The sequence below is a fragment of the Lithobates pipiens genome, unplaced genomic scaffold, assembly GCF_037356315.1.
Source record: "Lithobates pipiens isolate NorthernLeopardFrog02 unplaced genomic scaffold, aLitPip1_a1.2 Scaffold_35, whole genome shotgun sequence".
NCBI classification, from domain to species: Eukaryota; Metazoa; Chordata; class Amphibia; order Anura; family Ranidae; genus Lithobates; species Lithobates pipiens.
Genome location: NW_027507811.1, coordinates 21,277,367 through 21,290,413, shown reverse-complemented (window position 1 = coordinate 21,290,413; position 13,047 = coordinate 21,277,367). Strand labels below are relative to the sequence as shown.

Here is a 13,047-nt window from a genome sequence, read left to right as displayed (position 1 = left end):
ATATCAAACACAACACATTCCGCCCTTGATTTTTCTCTCAGACTACACACAGAAAATCTCCTCATTACTAACAACTCATTCAGTACATTAATTTTCCCTTTGAATGCAACCCCTCCCATATTTCAGTCACCGAGAAGGAGCTTGAGTCTTTGGCTAAAAGTTCATTAAAAAGTCCATTCTAAAGTTCTTTAGAAACAAGTCCAGGCTTGTAATACATCAAAGGTCTTGCTCTCCACAGCTCTTGTAGTCTTCTGTTATTCTCTCCATCACTTTTCTCTGGTCCTCCTATGGATCAAATCAGAGACAACATGTGGAGTGGAAAACAAAGTGGATTATCTGCTCCTTCTAATAATTTATATACAGTAGATCCCGGCCCTTCAGCTACAATCTCTCCTCTAACTGGCTTCTTGCCTGGATATCTGACCAATACTTTGCCACCTGCCTGTATCCACTTCTGCCACTCCCAAAGAACATCAATAGGGAGGAGAGGAAATATACAAATTTTTCCCAGAAGATCACTGCTGTTTATTTTGGAAGGTTTGATGTTATGTAGCCTCACTTTCCACTCTTGCTGAGAAGTATCAACTAACCAGTCAGAGTCCCAGCCACTGTCTTGAAGCTCATCTGCCAATGCAAATATAACTTCAAACCTTCCTGCCGGATTCCCTCTCATTCCTAGATAGGTTTCAGCTTCAGATACGTCACTCTTGGTTTCTATGTCATAAGAAGCAGTAATATGGTATCTTACATAAATACTGAACTCTGCACTCCAGTTGTGCAATCTTTGCCCCAGCCCCTACCATCCTCTCATATGGTGTGCTTTTGTCTATTGGTCTAGAATTTGACAACATGGCTGCCTGTGTGAGGACCCAATCCCACCCCCTTAGTGTATGTGTGGGTGAAAGTTTGTGTATCTGGTCCTTCAATAGCCCGTTGAATCGTTCAATCAAACCAGCTGCCTGTTGATGGTATGGGATGTGGCACAACCAGTACACTTCAGAATCTTTGGCCCACTGCTGTACTGTTGATTCGGTGAATTGTTTGGGACAACTATAAGCAACAACATGTTTCTGGAGCAGTTGAAGCATTGCGGCTTGATCTGCACATTTGCAAGGATGAACAAGCAAAAGTCCTGAATAGGTGCCCACTGCAGTGCAACAATATCTCAGTCTATTGTCTCCCTGGGGCAGGGGACCAATGAAGTCAATCTGCCAGATCTCTGCAGGCCTCTCACCCTCTTAATCGACCTGGTGGAGTATTTTTGCAATGGCCATTGTCACACTTCTCCACACACTATACAGTTCCTTATTACAGTCTTTAGCATGTTCATGGATATAGGCAATCCTCTCTGCTGTGCCCATTCATATGTTGCTTTCTGCCCCAAATGTCCTGGTTGTGGGCCCAGTTGGCCAAATGTATCAAGACAAGATCAATTCGCACAGCTGCCTTCACTTTGGCGATTTCATCTGCAACTCTGTTCTCTGTTCTCAAAGTCTGGAACTAGGGGCACATGTGCGTCAACATGCCCACTTTTATAGTGCAGGAGTGAGCTTCCTTCCAGATGTAGTCCCAGACTTCCTTGCCTCCCCACACCACCTTTTCATGAATCATCCATTTATTGGATTTCCACGTGGGCATCCAAGTTGTCAGTCCTTTAAAAACTGCCCAGCTGTCAGTGTAGATAGTGACATGGGGAAAAAGGATCCTCCTGAAGAGTCACTACAGCTTTTAAATCTGCATACTGACTGGATCCTCCAATTCTGGTCTCCTGCAGGACTGTATCTGTACTTGGGTTGTAGGATGCTGCTGTCCATTAGCACCCAGGCGAGGTAACTATGGCAGAACCATCAGTGAACCACGCTGACTCTTTTATGTCTTTTGACAGAGACACAAAGGGTGGAGACTCTTGAATGGGGGAGGACTCCAGCACTGGAATGTCTTCTTCTGGCTGGGTTCTGGTAAAAGTAACAAGCCCTGCCAACTGTTTTGAAATGTCTCTGACATCTCCAGCTACAATGCCCCCTCTTTCTTGAAGGTACCACTTTCATTTCATCAGTGTCTGGTTCTGGGCTACAGCTGCCCTAGTGGTCAGTCCATTATCACTCACCCATCCTGCTATTGGCAATGCATTTTGTGTGGTGACTGTGTCCTTTCCTGTAATGGTCCCTACATGTTGAAGTGCTATGTAGGCCCCAAACAGTTACTTCTCTAGAGGCGTGTATCTCTTCTGTGCCCCTTTCAGTTGCTTGGACCTAAATCCAATGGGTATTGCTCTCAGTCCTTTCTTTTCATTTGGCTACCACAGACTCCAAGATATGGTACCATCCTGCTCCACTACATCCAGCTGAAATGGTACTCCTTGTCTCATGGGTCCCAATCCCTGATACTGCAAAATGGCTTCTTTAGCAGCAAGGAATGTGATTCTGTGCTCTGAACCCCATGAGAACTCAGTCTTTTTCCTGGTAATATTGTATATAGGCCTCAGAATTAGTCCAAGATGTGGGGTGAACGATCTCCAGAATCCCACATCTCCAATGAACTTCTGTGCCTCCTTTTTGGTAGTAAGGGGTGACAGGGCCTGTATAGTTTGCACAACTGTTTCTGGAATTTTCCACTGTGGTCCAGTCCACATCATTCCTAGGAATTCCACCTCTGTGGCAGTTCCTTGGACTTTGTCTCTGTTTATAGCCCATCCTCTGTACTCCAAGTGCTGTATCAGCAGGTACAGTGCTTCAGTTACATCTTCTTTTGTCCAAGCTATCATGATGTCATCAATGTAGTGAAACACAGCGACTTTTAAATTCAGAGTACTTAAAGCTCGGGCAATCAGTCCATGACAAATCATTGGAGATTGCGGAAGGACAGTGAAAGTATACTGGTGGCTGTCGCACCCCATAGACAAACTGGTCTTTGACACTCTGGGTCTATCAAAACTGAAAAGAAAGCATTAGCCAGTTCTATCACAGCATGATATTCTCCTGACTCTTTAGCAATTTTCTCAACAATTGAGATCATATCCGGTACAGCTGACTTCAATAGGGGCGCCACTTTGTTTAGACTTTTGTAATCCACAGTCATTGAATGAATGAATGAAGTATTTGTATAGCTCACAACACAAACTAAATCGCCTCAAGGCGTTGGGAGTCAACAGCAGTCTGAGTCCTTACTCTCTGAGCCATCACCTGCACTCAGACACCAAGGTGTTCCTTCTCATAGTTCAGGTATTAATCTGCTACAAATAAATAAAGAGACACAAAGCCTTGAACCTGCGACTCCAAAACCTCTGCTGGGTCACTGGCTGATGACTAACCCTCAGAGCCACCTACCAGGCTGGAGGAGATGTCTGATTCAGATGGTTCTCAGTGTCATCACCCACATTGTACAAAATACAAAGGAAATAATGAGCTACCAGCCCCGGAATTCCATCACACATCTGCAGAAGTTACCCCATGATACAGGCACACCAACCACCTGAGCCACAAGGACCTGTCACAAAAGGTTTTTAGCCTATTTCCTATACATCAGGTACGATCGAAAACAGAGGACACATGCCAAGTCCCATCATCCAAAATTAGAGGAGAATATGCTAAGTCCCACCATGCAAAATAGAGAATACACTATATTGTCAAAAGCATTAGAACACCCTCCAAATCATTATTTTCAGGTGTTTGAATCCCTTCCATGGCCACAGGTGTAGAAAATCAGCACCTCGGCATGCAGATGGCTTCTACAAACATTTGTGGAAGAATGGGTCACTCTCTGGAGCGCAGTGAACATAAGCTTGGTACTGTAATAGGTTGCCAACTGTGAAATTTTCCACACGTTACTGATATTATAACAAAGCTGAAGGACATAGTAGTGGGCTTGAAACATCCCCCGTCTATCACCACAGGGGGCTCATGGACTGACCAACACCTGGAACACAGCAACCTCCACCAGAGAGATGTGAACTCACATTTACCATCACACCAATCTGAGTCCTTACTCTCTGAGCCATCACCTGCACTCAGACACCAAGGTGTTCCTTCTCATAGTTCAGGCATTAATCTGCTACAAATAAATAAAGAGACACAAAGCCTTCAACTCCAAAATCTCTGTGGGGTCACTGGCTAACGACTAACCCTCAGAGCCACCTACCAGGCTGGAGGAGATGCCTGATTCAGATTGTTCTCAGTGTCATCACCCACATTGCACAATACAAAGGAAATAACAAATTGCCAACCCTGGGATTCCATCACATGTCTCCAGAACTTTCACCAGAATATAGGCGCACCAACGACCTGAGCCACGAGGCAGGAGGTGCTACCAGCCAATCTTCTCATCCTCCTATTTTCTATACATTGGGTACAATCCGAAATACCAGAAATATTCCAAGAGTTCAAATTCCAGAGCCATCCGCATCAGTTCCTGAGCACTCCACTGGGGGGCAGAAGTCTAAGCCCTTGTACACACGATCGGAGATTCCGACGGAATGTGTCCTATCGGAGCGTTTTTTCGGATATTCCGACTGTGTGTGGTCTGCATCGGACTGTTTCCGTCGGAATATCCGTCGGACCAAATTTTCCAACTTGCCGGAAATATTTTCCGGCAAAATGCTCGGATCGGACATACTCCAATCATGTGTAGCCTATTCCGACGGACAAAGTGCCACGCATGCTCAGATCAAATTCCTAGACCAAAGCTATTGGCTACTAGCCTGAGCGTAGTCCCGTCGCAACGAAATAACATCATCACGTTATGTACAATCGGATTTTCCGACAACTTAGTCCGACCGTGTGTATGCAACATCACTTCCGGACCTCTTCCGGAATTAATCCGTCGGAATTACTCCGACGGATTTGGTTGTCGGAATCTCCGACTGTGTGTACAAGGGCTTAGTCTGCTGTCCTGTTAGGTAAGGGTTTTTTTTTTTTGTTTTTTTGTTTTTTTAAGTCCAACCATTGAAAGTAGAAGAAATATTTTAAATCTCACCATCTGGAATGGAGGGGAATATTCTAAGTTCCATCATCCTGGAATAGAGGAGAAAATACAAAGTTCCACCATTCAGAATAGAGGAGAAAATTCCACCATCCAGAATAGAGGAGAATATTCCAAATTCCACCATCCGGAATAGAGGAGAATATTCTAAATTTCACCATCCGGAATAGAGGGGAATATTCTACATCCCATCATCCTGGAATAGAGGAGAAAATACAAAGTTCCACCATCCAGAATAGAGGAGAAAATTCCACCATCCAGAATAGAGGAGAATATTCTAAATTCCACCATCCAGAATAGAGGAGAATATTCCACCATCCAGAATAGAGGAGAATATTCTAAATTCCACCATCCAGAATTAGAATATTCCACCATCCAGAATAGAGGAGAATATTCTAAATTCCACCATCCGGAATAGAGGAGGATATTCTAAATTCCACCATCCGGAATAGAGGAGGATATTCTAAATTCCACCATCCAGAATTAGAATATTCCACCATCCAGAATAGAGGAGAATATTCTAAATTCCACCATCCAGAATAGAGGAGAATATTCTAAATTCCACCATCCAGAATAGAGGAGAATATTCTAAATTCCACCATCCAGAATAGAAGAGAATATTCTAAATTCCACCATCCAGAATTAGAATATTCCACCATCCAGAATAGAGGAGAATATTCTAAATTCCACCATCCAGAATAGAGGAGAATATTCTAAATTCTACCATCCAGAATTAGAATATTCCACCATCCAGAATAGAGGAGAATATTCTAAATTCCACCATCCAGAATTAGAATATTCCACCATCCAGAATAGAGGAGAATATTCTAAATTCCACTATCCAGAATAGAGGAGAATATTCTAAATTCCACTATCCAGAATAGAGGAGAATATTCTAAATTCTACCATCCAGAATAGAGGAGAATATTCTAAATTCCACCATCCGGAATAGAGGAGGATATTCTAAATTCCACCATCCGGAATAGAGGAGGATATTCTAAATTCCACCATCCAGAATTAGAATATTCCACCATCCAGAATAGAGGAGAATATTCTAAATTCCACCATCCAGAATAGAGGAGAATATTCTACATCCCATCATCCAGAATAGAGGAGAAAATTCCAAGTTCCACCATCCTAGAATAGAGGAGAATATTCTAAATTCCACCATCCGGAATAGAGGAGAATATAGAAGAGGACCTGGTTCTCCACACCTCAGAAGAAGTCAGCCTTGTTTTCATTAGCCCAGCTAGCCTGGCGTATGTGTGATACCAGGGACCCGTGTCAGATGAGTAGCTGGAGACCGGGTCTAGGTTAGTTGATTGACATTTGAACGGTGGTGCTGGTGGTAGTGTATTCCTTGTGCGCTGTGTGAGTTGGGATTAGGAGGTTAGGTCCAAGCTATGAGAAGGACTATATTCCCATCGCACACGTTCCTGGAAACAAGGCTCATCAGTACTGGATTACTGCAGACATCACAGATAAATGCATATATCCTCCAGCCCACCAAGAGATCCTCAAATATCATCCGAAGGTTTTTATTGCAGAACGATCACATCATAAGAGCAAGTACGACGTTTCTGAGCCACGCGGGGCCTCTTCGTCATCACATGCCTGATGAAGGGGTCCTGAGCGGCTCAGAAACATTGCACTCTCTCTTGTGATGTGATCCTTCTGCAATAAAAACCCTTCGGATGATATTTGAGGGTCCTCGGTGGGCTGGAGGATAGGTGCATTTATCTGTGAGAATGTGACTTGTAGATGTTCCCCTTGCGGTGGAAAGAAGTGACCACACACAGTGTTCTGAATTACATCGTCTTTATTTTCATATGGCGCTCTGTAGAAAAATATGAGTTTGTACATCTCCCCAGCCAGTGCTGGCGATACATTACTCCAGTCCATTTCCAGGCTGCCGGACAGGAAGACAGGACATGACAATCATTTCCACTGAGATGTTCATGTAGAAGACTTTCACTCATTGAGCATATCGTGCTGAAAAATACATTTTAAATGACAGCAAATATTAGATTTGAACAATAATTTCCAGCACCAGATTGTTTCCTCTCCTTCAATAAGCTGATTGAAGAGCGCCCCCATATGGAGGAGACGCGTAATCAGGGCCGCTGATAAGGCAGTACAGCCAGCCCTCCTGTACTGGGCCCAGGCCCCATCAGTTCAAAGGGGGTCCTGTGCACCTGTTGAGCAGGAGGTCTGGCTGTACTGTCTTAATGCAGACACTGATCCACTTCTGCCTCCCACTGCAGTGTTGCCAGCTTCTCCTCTTCTTTCCCCTTCTGGCTGCACTGCAGGAGGATTGGTTTCAACACATGCACCCCTTCCATCTGCTGTCCGGTTCCTCCGTGTGCCGCTTTCCCCCCCGCAGCTTCCCTTATCTCCTCTCCCGCCAGCACTGCTATGGGCACACAGGGGGATGTTTCAAGATGGAGAACGAGGGAAGGGGCCAGTAAATATACCGGTCATTTACCGGCCCCTTCTTTTCCTGAATGAACACAGTGAGCGATTGTTACCAATAACTTTATTCATCAGTGAAGCATAGTAAATTGTGTTTATTATGGTTCAGCTTGTGAATGAGTCGCAGAGCGCTTCTTGTTTAAGGCTACAGAGAAAGGGACTGATAAATCTATCCTCAGTCACTTTCGGATGGGGGAAGGGGGCCTGTCAGGTAAGCTGTATGGGGCCCTGTGATTTCTAACAGCAGCCCTGCGTGTAATGGATAAGACTGGTAGGTGTATGGGCACCGGGAAAGAGAACCATACATGGCGGGACTCATGCAGGACTCTGAATATCCCACCTTATGTTTGTACAGGACCTTTGTCTACTCTACTTCTAATTATTGCCTCATCATCAAAGCCAATCCAAAGCTAAGTACCCACCTGTCCAGGGCCCCCCGTGTATGGAAGAGCCAACCCTTCCTCCATTCCAAAAGCAGGAACTTAGCTTTTCATGGTCCCATCCCCTATCAATCTATCTACACACACCCCAAGGAGCTGCACAGTACCTGAAGCGGTGGGCCTCAAACATTCTCCACCATCAGAGAGATCAGGCACTGCCCGGCACCTGGGTCCACAGGGATTAAAAGTCCGTTCTCCAGCAGACCAATCACAGCTCTTACCCAGTGAACTATCACTGCTTCACACTAACCTAGGAGATACGGGAGGAATATCCGATGTACTATGAAGAGGATAAGAACGTTTTACCACTCATTACAATATACATTAGAGGACCACATAGAGAAGATGTCTGACAGAAGAAATACTGTTACCGACAGGTAAAAAAGTGTCCCCGAGGGAGAAGATCATACGAGATATATAATCAATAATGCAGGAATATTTAGGAGTCAGTCATTTATAATAAAGGTACTACTTATAAATAATGAAAAATAATAAAAAGAATTGCAGCACTTACAGTGACCACAGGGTGGCAGTGTGGAGCCAGGTAGTGAAAATAAAAGAAATTAACTGCAATTAGTTTTACCTTTGGCCACAGGATGGCAGTGTGGAGCCAGGTAGTAATAAAAATAGGATATTAACTGCACTTAGTTTTTTTATTATTATTTATTTTACCTTTTATTTTTACACTGTTCTTTAAAAAAATAAAATAAAATTGTGTCACTTTTATTTCTATTACAAGGAATGTAAACATCCCCTGTAATAGAAAAAAAGTATGACAGGACCTATTTTAAATTTATTTTTAAAAAATTGGCCCTTTAAGATCTATGGGCAGAAGTGACGTTTTGATGTCGCTTCCGCCCTGCAATGGTATGGAGATGAGTGGTGGGCCATCTTCCCCTCACTCGATCGCCTCCACCGCTACCATCGGCTCTGGTAAGGGCACTGGAGTGCAGCGGGAGGGGGGACCCTCTCCTGCCGCCGATAAAAGTGCTCTCACGGCGAATCGGAAGCCGGACCGCCGGCCGAAGAAGAGGATACCGGGGTTATGGCAGCTAGCTGCTGCCATAACAAAGATGTCCCTCTTCAAAGTTAGGATGTATATCGGCGTGCGGCGGTCCGGATGTGGTGGCATGTCAGAGGGTCACCATTACTTAAAGCGGAAAATACATTTTTCGGTGGAGCTCCGCTTTAAAGCGGAGGGCCGTTTAAAAAAAAAAATAAAAAATCAGCAGCTGCAAACACTGCAGCTGCTGACTTAATCAGCCCACTTACCTCTCCAGGGCGCCCGCGATGTCGGCCCCCGAGGCCGACCCGTTCCTCGGCTCTCGGGTCCCGGCGCTGCCATTCCTTGTAAGGGAAACAGGCAGTGGAGCCTTACGGCTTCACTGCCCATTTCCTACTGCGCATGCGCGAGTCACGCAGCGCTTTGTGAATGGGACACGCTGTGTTCTGGAGCACTGACACCACCACCATGAGAGCACTGACACCAGCACTGTGATAGAGAGCACTGACACCAGCAACGTGATAGAGAGCACTGACACCAGCACCGAGATAGAGAGCACTTACACCAGCACCGAGATAGAGAGCACTGACACCAGTACCATGATAGAGAGAACTGACACCAGCACCGTGATAGAGAGCACTGACACCAGCACCGTGAGAGCACTAACACCAGCACCGTGATAGAGAGCACTGACACCAGCACTGTGATAGAGAGCACTGACACCAGCACCGTGAGAGCACTGACACCAGCACCGTGATAGAGAGCACTGAGACCACACCAGCACTGTGATAGAGAGCACTGACACCAGCACCGAGATGGAGAGCACTGACACCAGCACCGTGATAGAGAGCACTGACACCAGCACCGTGATAGAGAGCACTGACACCGGCACCGTGAGAGCACTAACACCACACCGTGATAGAGAGCACTGAGACCACACCAGCACCGAGATAGAGAGCACTGACACCAGCACCATTATAGAGAGCACTGACACCAGCACCGAGATAGAGAGCAGACACCATACCAGCACTGAGATAGAGAGAGAGCACTGACACCAGCACCGAGATAGAGAGAGCACTGACACCAGCACCGTGATAGAGAGCACTGACACCACACCAACACCATGATAGAGAGCACTGACACAACACCAGCACCGAGATAGAGAGCACTGACACCAGCACTGATACCAGCAACTCGCTGCGAGACCCAAAATTATGACACCGCTCAACCTCTTCAAACAGGAGGGTACGGGCATATAGTACGGTGTGCTTTTTTTGTACAAGGAAGTGAGCCAAAGGTAGAAAAAAGATCTGTGTGCTTGATTAAATAAATTGTTTATAGAGTTATGCATATACATGGTCTACTGGTCACATGTGTTGAATTCCTCCGAGATCCATGCCTCATTCATTTTCATAAATGTGAGGTAGTCAACACTGTTGTGAGCTAAGCGAGTGCGCTTATCGGTCACGATCCCCCCTGCTGCGCTGAACGTCCTTTCGGACAGGACACTGGACCAGGGGCAAGCCAACGGTTCCATTGCAAATTGGGCAAGCTCTGGCCAGAGGTCAAGCCTGCCCACCCAGTAGTCCAGGGGTTCATCGCTTCTCAGAGCGTCCACATCGACCGTTAACCCGATGTAGTTAGACACCTGTCAGTCTAGGCGTTCCCTGATGCTGGATCCGGATGACACCTGTCAATGGGTCGGCTGAAAGAATGAGCTCATATCAGAAGTCACCAACACATCTTCAAACTGCCCTCTTCTTGCAGGCGCTGTTGGATTGGTACCCGCAACTCTTTCTCTGGGAGTGGGAATTCCTCCTCTGCCAGTGCACGCAAAAGCAGAATGCAGCATTTCTCTAAGCAAGGCCTGTAAGTGCTCCATTCTGAGAGCCCTCTGTGATGGTGGTAATATTTCTGCCATTTTGTGTTTGTACCGGGGGTCTAAGTACGTTGCCACCCAGTACTGGTCCTTGACCTTTATGCTTTTATACAGGGGTCCCTGTTAAAACACTGGAGCATGAAGGCCCCCATTTGCACTAAACTGGAAGCGGTGTGGTGGCCTGCACATCATCCAGGATAGTGTCGTCCTCCTCGTTCTCCTCTCCCCATCCATGGACAACAGGGATCCCAGAAAGGTTTAAAGAATGCTCTTCTTGCTCCTCCTCATCCTCCCCGGCACCATCCTCCTCTGACTCCTCTTCAGACTCCTGTTGTTGACTTTTCTCGGATAGAGTAGCCCCTCCCTGGGAATTCATCCAGCATTGTGACTTCCTCATCTTCCTGCTCCTGCTCCTCCATGGCTTGATCAATGACACAATGCAATGCATGCTCCATAAAGAAGGCATAAGGTATAATGTCACTGATGGCACCATGGCTGCAACTGACCAGTTTGGCGATCTCATCAAATGGCCGCAGAAGTCTGCATGCATCGCGCATGTGAGCAGCCACTGGTGCGGTGAAAAAAACCAAGCTCCCCAGAACCTGTTCTGCCGCAGAGTTCGTACAGCTAGTCGTTAACTGCACGTTTCTGCTGGAGCAGCCTATCAAGCATATAGAAGGTTGAGTTCCATCGCATCGGGCAAACGCAAATAAGACGTCTGACCGGCAGATTGTGTCACCGCTGAATGTCAGCAAGGCGAGCCATGGCCGTGTAAGATCTTCTGAAATGAGCCGAGATTTTCCTTGCCTGCCACAAGATGTCCTGGACCCCAGGGTATTTGACAACGAATCGCTGCACGACCAAGTTTAAAATGTGTGCCCTGCATGGCACGTGTGTAATTTTGCCCTGTTTCAATGCGCTAAGCAGATTGGCACCGTTGTCACACACCACTTTACCAACTGTCAAATTGAGCGGTGTTAGCCACTGATCTGCCTGTGAACGCAAAGCTGAAAGGAGTGCCGGGCCAGTGTGGCTCTTGGCTTCCAGGCACAACAGACGCAGCACAGCATGGCAACGTCTCACCTGGCATGTCGAATAGGTTCTGGGGATCTTGGGCGGCGCAGTGGAAGAGACTCTAGCAGCGGAAAAGGAGAAGTCAACCGAGGAGGAGAGGGAGGATGGAGTAGGAGGAGGAGAAGAAGAGCCAGGCCTGCATGGAATCCGTGGCGGTAAAACCAAATCTACACGGGTGCCACGGGTTACATGCCTGACAGCCGTCAGAAGGTTCACCCACTGGGCAGTAAAACTTATATACCTTCCCTGCCCGTGTTTGTTAGACCACTTGTCTGTGGTCAGATGTATCTTGGCACCGACACTGTGTGCCAGAGATACATACACTTGCCGCTGAACATGGCCATATAGCTCTGGGATGCCCTTCTGTGAGAAATACTTCCTTCCTGGGACCTTCCACTGCGGTGTTCCAATGGCCACAAATTTTAGAAAGGCCTCCGAGTCCACCAGTTTATATGGCAGTAGTTGGCGGGCTATCAGTTCTGACAAGCCAGTCGTCAACCATTGGGCAAGAGGGTTATCCGGCGTCATCATTTTTTTACACTCGAACATTTGGCCCACGGAAGCCTGCCTTTTTCCCAAAAAACGTGAGGATGGCATGATGGAAGGTGGAGTGGAGGACAATTGTGAGGAGAGAGGAGAAGTAGAAGATGAGGCTGGATGGTGAGAGCCTGGAGTGTGGCTTTGTGGGTTCAGTTGCTCCCACTGGGCTCGGTGATGGCTGCTCATGTGCCTTCTTAAGGCGGTCGTCCCTAGGTGAGTGTTGGGCTTACCGCGACTTATATGTTGACTGCAAAGGCTGCAAATGGCAACACTATTGTCAGCAGCGGACACGTTAAAAAAAGCCCACACTGCGGAGCCATGTGCTGGTGTCCTGGGAGCGCCAGATGTGACCGTACCTGGTTGATGCCTCGCTCCTGATACATTAGCAGTCTGGTTTGTCCCTCCTGTGCAATGTAAGTTCCGCCTGCTTCTCCTCCCTATCTGCTGGTCCATATCTCCCTCTGAACTCCCCTCCTCTTCCTCTCTTGTGAGCACCCACGTGACATCACTAGACATGTCATCAATATATACAGTGTGTATATATATATATATATATATATATATATATATATATATATATATATTCTTTTTATTTACATTTTTATAATAAAGTTACAAACATTAAAACAGAGTCAAGAGTCAGCACTTCAATACACCAGCTC

At 46.4% G+C, this 13,047-nt stretch overlaps 1 protein-coding gene across 1 annotated transcript in view; it reads left to right on the top strand.

Annotated features, from left to right (window-relative positions):
- Positions 1 to 13,047, top strand: part of LOC143955202 (uncharacterized) — an 86,094-nt gene that overhangs the window by 26,512 nt on the left and 46,535 nt on the right.